Here is a 4,869-nt window from a genome sequence, read left to right as displayed (position 1 = left end):
AATAATAAAAAAATAAAACCATATACTAGCTGCAAATGTTGTCGGAGGGAGAGAGTGAGGGGGAGGAGGGAGGGGGAGAAAATTGCCATCGTCGTATTGCACTGTGATCTTATGTACACGGAGCGTGATGGGCGCTGAGCAGTGCAATATGACAGCGGCTGGGGCTGGGGGCTTGGTATCGAAAAGCAATTTCGGCTCAACTGCCTATCGTTTTAATTTCTTTTCCCTGTAGCCTGCAATTGGTACACACATTTCTGTGTAGCTTGCCCCGAGGCTGTCAGCCAGGCCGAGGAGAGTGGGCCACCGGAGCGGAAGCGTTTATGTTGAGCTTTTTGCCCCTTTTTTATTTCATAGCTATAATACACTTATTATTTTCCCATTTTATGTTTTCAATTTTCGGGGTGGGGTGGAGGGGGTGAGTTTTAAGATGAATTTGTCTTGTTTGAACTGGGTCGGCCTGCCCATGCGCCCTGCTGCCGCAAACCTGTGCTCTAGTTGCCCCTTATTTCTCTCTCCCTTTCAGGCTGCGCGAGCGTGTTGTGTGTTTTTCTCTCAGCCGTGAAATTTTGGTGAAGGCAGCCAGCTCTGAGCGAGCTCTGAGATGTTTGCGAAATACGTGAAAGCGCAACGCAATGTTTAGAAGCTCACATGCGGCGTTTCCATTCCCTCTCCGTATGCCGCCAACTCCACTCTTCTTGCTCCTCTACTCCCATGCTCTTGCACCCTTACGGCCTCGAATGGTATCCCCCCTTTTCTCTTTTAACAGAACTCTCCTCCCACCCCCCAAATTCGCCGGCTGGCGCTCTCTTGAACCCCAACTGTTATATTTCCCGCGATAAAGCGCTCGTTGTTTCTGTCTCTTGTTGCAGGCTGCGCTCCTTTAAACCCCTGCAATATTTCCTGTGATAACGCGCTCTTTTCTCTCTGTTGTTGCAGGCGAGTGGCTGGCGCAGGTTGGAGGCGGCGTGCCCGGGCAACAAAGGCTGCAGATTTTAAGGTAAGAGAGAAGACTGGGCTGCCTTTCACCGGTCGCAGTTAGGCTTCGTTTCGCACTCAGTTTCACGGTGCGGAGGCCCTTCTCCCCCGCGAATGCTCAAAGGTAAGGAGAGGCTTCAACTTCAGCGTACCTTAAAAAATCTGCGATTATGTATTTGATCTAAAGAATATTTCAGTAAAAACTTCCAAGTTTATAATCTTACTTAATTTTTTAAATCAAAAAATCAACAAATTTTCTCGGGGTTGAGGGCTTTGCTTTTGATAGTGGGCGCTGCACCCAAACGAGCCCCCTACCCCTTTCAAGGCCTCGACCCCTCGGACGGATGGGCGCTTGACTTCCGGTGAGGGCCGGCACGTGACGGCGTCTAGCAGCGCGATGCATGCCGGAAGTGCTTCGCAACCATCATTCATTCACTATCGTCCCTTTTCACGTTAGCAGCGTCCATCTTTCTCCTATAACAAAACGCGCAGTTTAAAATTCGCAAAGCAAAGAGATCGCACAGTGTTTCATAACTTGGCGCCCATAACAATGTGTGTTTAATGGCTGGATTGAATTTCGTCTCGCTGCTGCTGCTACCAATCTAAAATTAATAATTTTGCATCATCGTTGCCCAAAAATGAAAACTGGTTTGTTTGTGGCTGGCACTGAAGGCTCACCCAGCTCTATTTGAGTTGTAGTCGAATCGGTACGAGAGACTTCGAACGAGTCTGAGAAAAACCAGAAAAACGCGTGACATCTGCGTCACCCCCCCCACCCCCCTTTCTCTCGAACATGCCCCAAGCCAACGCCCACGAGACGTCGTCGCTCTCGCTATGATAGGTCCTCTGCTAGCCGGGTGGGTGGGGGTGGGGTGCCCCGCTCCTATTCATAGACCGTGTAGTTGCAGCTGCAGCTCGCGTCCGGTTCTGTCTTATGGCGCCTGCCACGCGTCAAAGGCAGTAAGGACTCGCAAACGCAGACCTCCGTTACCACCTTTTACCTATTTCTGCACCGCGCTGTCGTCCCTTTCCCCTCGCGTTATAATCCTTTGTCCCGAGTCCACCCTCCTTGGCGAATAATAGCAGTGTGTCTCATCTGTTTAAACAGTAAATGTTATGGCTGCTCAACCGTCCCCGGGGCTCTCACTGCCTGAGTGCGGGTGGTGGGTGTTGGGAGGCATGTCGGGGTGTGGTCGGGGCTGGTGGGGTGTGGGAACAGCGCGTTAAACTTCCTGGACACATCAGGAGGGAGGGGGTGAGGGGGCTGTACTAACGCAGTTGTAGTTGGACCACCAAAGCCCCGTCCCGCCCCACCACGCCCCAAACCTCTGCAATAACAAACAACAGCGTGTCCGTGCGTCCCCTGCTTCTGAGGCTAGACGAGTCGCAGATTTGGACCGAGTATCACCCGCCCCACTAGTTCGTGTCAGCGGGAAGGAAGGGGGGTGGAGACTACTTGTGGTTCTGGCTGATGCTGAAGCGAAACGTTTTGGACGCCTCCCGCCCAGGTCGACGGCTTTATAGAGGAGAGAAAAATTCTGTAAGTTCAGCCCAATTACGCCCTATTAAGGGCAACGGTGGTGTGAGTTCAGCTACACCACTTTAAGCACAACTTTAACTAGTAGTACTAGAGAGACTTACAGGTATACATACAGACGACGGGTCGGGGTTCGTCACTGAACGCCTGAAGCAGCCCCCTACCACCAACTCAATCTATCTCAGCCTGCGCCTCCTTCTTGTAGTGTAGCTTTCTAAAGTGAGTGTGAGGTGATGCGGTGGGCAAGGGTTGTGTCCGTCCGACTCGCTCCACCCCCCCTCCTTCCCCACACAGTGCCTCGCCGCCGCCGCCGCGTCACTTTACGCCCGAGTGTCACCCCAACAACGTGAGGAGCAGATGCGAAGCCCGCGTGACGCTCGCTGGGGTTGGGGCAGGCCCCTCTTTCCCTTCTCTCTCCCTCTGGTGCCCCTCTCCACTACTCTGTATCTCAGTTCACTGTACTTCTGTCTCTGCACAGCTTGTATCCTTTCTCCTTCTTTCCATTACTGTAATCATGGCTCTCACTACACCGCGGCACTAATTTATGTCCATGGTTACTCTCTCTCTCTCTCTCTCTCTCTCTCTCTCTCTCTCTCTCTCTCTCTCTCTCCCCGCGCGTTGCTTTCATCTTAAGGCCATGAGTGCGAGAGGGAGAAAGAAATCCGAGGGGCTGCGCCGGCTGCGCTCGTAACACGGCGCGAGTGGTGAGCGGGTGTGAGTGAGAGACTGCTTTAGCGCCACGGTATCCACATGAGGGTGGCGTTATCCGAGTGTTTCTCTCCCCCCCCTCTCTCGCTCTCTCCCCCCCCCCTGCCCTCTCTCTCTCGTTCTCTCTCTCTGCGCTCCCCCAAGCCGCTCCGGTCTCTGGCAATGTTCGCTTGGCTGAACGTATCAGGTTGCCCTCCGAAGCGGCGACGTACTCACCCCCTCCTCTTTCTGCACCTTTCGTCTCTCTCACTTCCAGTCTCTCTCTCACTCTTACTTTTCCCTCTACAGTGGGCAGTGGTGTGTGGTGTCCCCTCCTGTCTTGGAATCGGGATTTGTCAGAGTGAGAGAGAGAGAGAGAGAGAGAGAGAGAGAGAGAGAGAGGGAGGGAGAGAGAGAGAGAGAGAGGGAGAAAGAGAAAGAGAAAGAGAGGAAGGGAGAGGAGCAGAAGGTGCAGTTTAACTGGATCTAAAGAGACTTGCGGGTAAACTGTTCTGCGTTTGTTTCCCAATGCGGTCGGTGCCCTTGTGCGGGTGTCCTCCTCGAGCCCAAGCAGCAGGGTGCCGTCTGCGGCCCGAGAGAGCTCGTTGCCAGCAGCACCGAAAGTGAGGAACAACGGGACGAAGGGTGCTTGATGCGCCACTCCTGCACCTGCACGACCTCAGCGGCCGAAAACCAAAGTGCTCACAGTTGAAGATTTCAAACTGCAAAAGTCTCTAATATTTTGCACCTTTGCGGCTCGGCTCTTTGGTGCCTTTTGCAGAGGGGGGGAGGCGACGAGGAGGACTTATTGAAGAAGCGAACGCGCCTGCGGGCCGCTGCTGTGCCGCGTCGTCGGCCGGGTCCTTGAGCATTATCCTCATGAAGTGCGTCCTCCGGTGCGGTTGGCGGTCTGCTGTCGCGTTACGCCGCACGGAGTCGTGGCGGAGCGGGGCGGGGCGGGGCGGGTAAACGCCGTGGTGGTGCGGCTGCTGACACAAATTGGAAGCGAGTTGTCGATAGTTGCCGCCCGCCCTGCTCATGTTCTCCGCCCCGCCGCCGCTGCAGTGCACTGGCCTGCTGGCTGGCGGTGGCTCCAGCAGCAGCAGCAGCAGCAGCAGCAGCAGCAGCAGCAGCAGCGGCGGCGGTGCCCAACAAAACTCGTAAAGCAAGAGTTCATCCGACATTTATGACATGACAGTCGCGGCGGCGAGAGGAAAGGAGCAGAAATGTGCGCTCGCGCGATGTGGGCGGCTCTGTGTGTGCGCCGCGTGGAGTGGAGCCGGCCGCGTCGTCACGTTAAAAAGCCAGCGGTCGCGGCGGGGCGGGGCAGGGCCGGGTGGGGCGCGGCTACGGCTGGGTGGGGCGAGGTGAGGCAGGGCTAGGGCTGGGTGTGGCGGGGTAAGGTAAGGCAGGGCAGGGGCTGGGTGGGACGGGGCAGCAGACCCACCCGGCGCGCAGCGGAGCGCCCGGTAGGTAGGCACGCCCGTTGGACACGCGTGCCGCAGGGTTGCCTACGCGTGCGCCTGCCACTTGCATAGCTCCCAACCGCTCGAAGTTGTCATTCGCTTTCCTCTCTCCCTCTCTCCCCCTCTCTCTCTCTCTCTCTCTCTCTCTCTCTCTCTCTCTCTCTCTCTCTCTCTCTCCCCCCACACACTCTCACACAAACGGGC

At 55.7% G+C, this 4,869-nt stretch overlaps 1 long non-coding RNA gene across 1 annotated transcript in view; it reads left to right on the top strand.

The window, feature by feature from the left end:
- LOC113209676 (uncharacterized) overlaps positions 1-1,097 on the top strand; it is a 52,423-nt gene extending 51,326 nt beyond the window's left edge. Inside the window, exon 3 of the long non-coding RNA XR_008011810.1 lies at positions 937-1,097. This is a non-coding gene — a long non-coding RNA (uncharacterized LOC113209676). The remainder of the gene's footprint in view (positions 1-936) is intronic.
- The last annotated feature ends 3,772 nt before the right edge of the window (positions 1,098-4,869 follow it).

This window comes from Frankliniella occidentalis, unplaced genomic scaffold (genome assembly GCF_000697945.3).
Source record: "Frankliniella occidentalis isolate FOCC.00 unplaced genomic scaffold, Focc_3.1 Scaffold233, whole genome shotgun sequence".
In the NCBI taxonomy this organism is placed as follows: Eukaryota; Metazoa; Arthropoda; class Insecta; order Thysanoptera; family Thripidae; genus Frankliniella; species Frankliniella occidentalis.
Note: the sequence above shows the minus strand (reverse complement) of the source record. Positions and strands in the feature narration are given on the sequence as shown.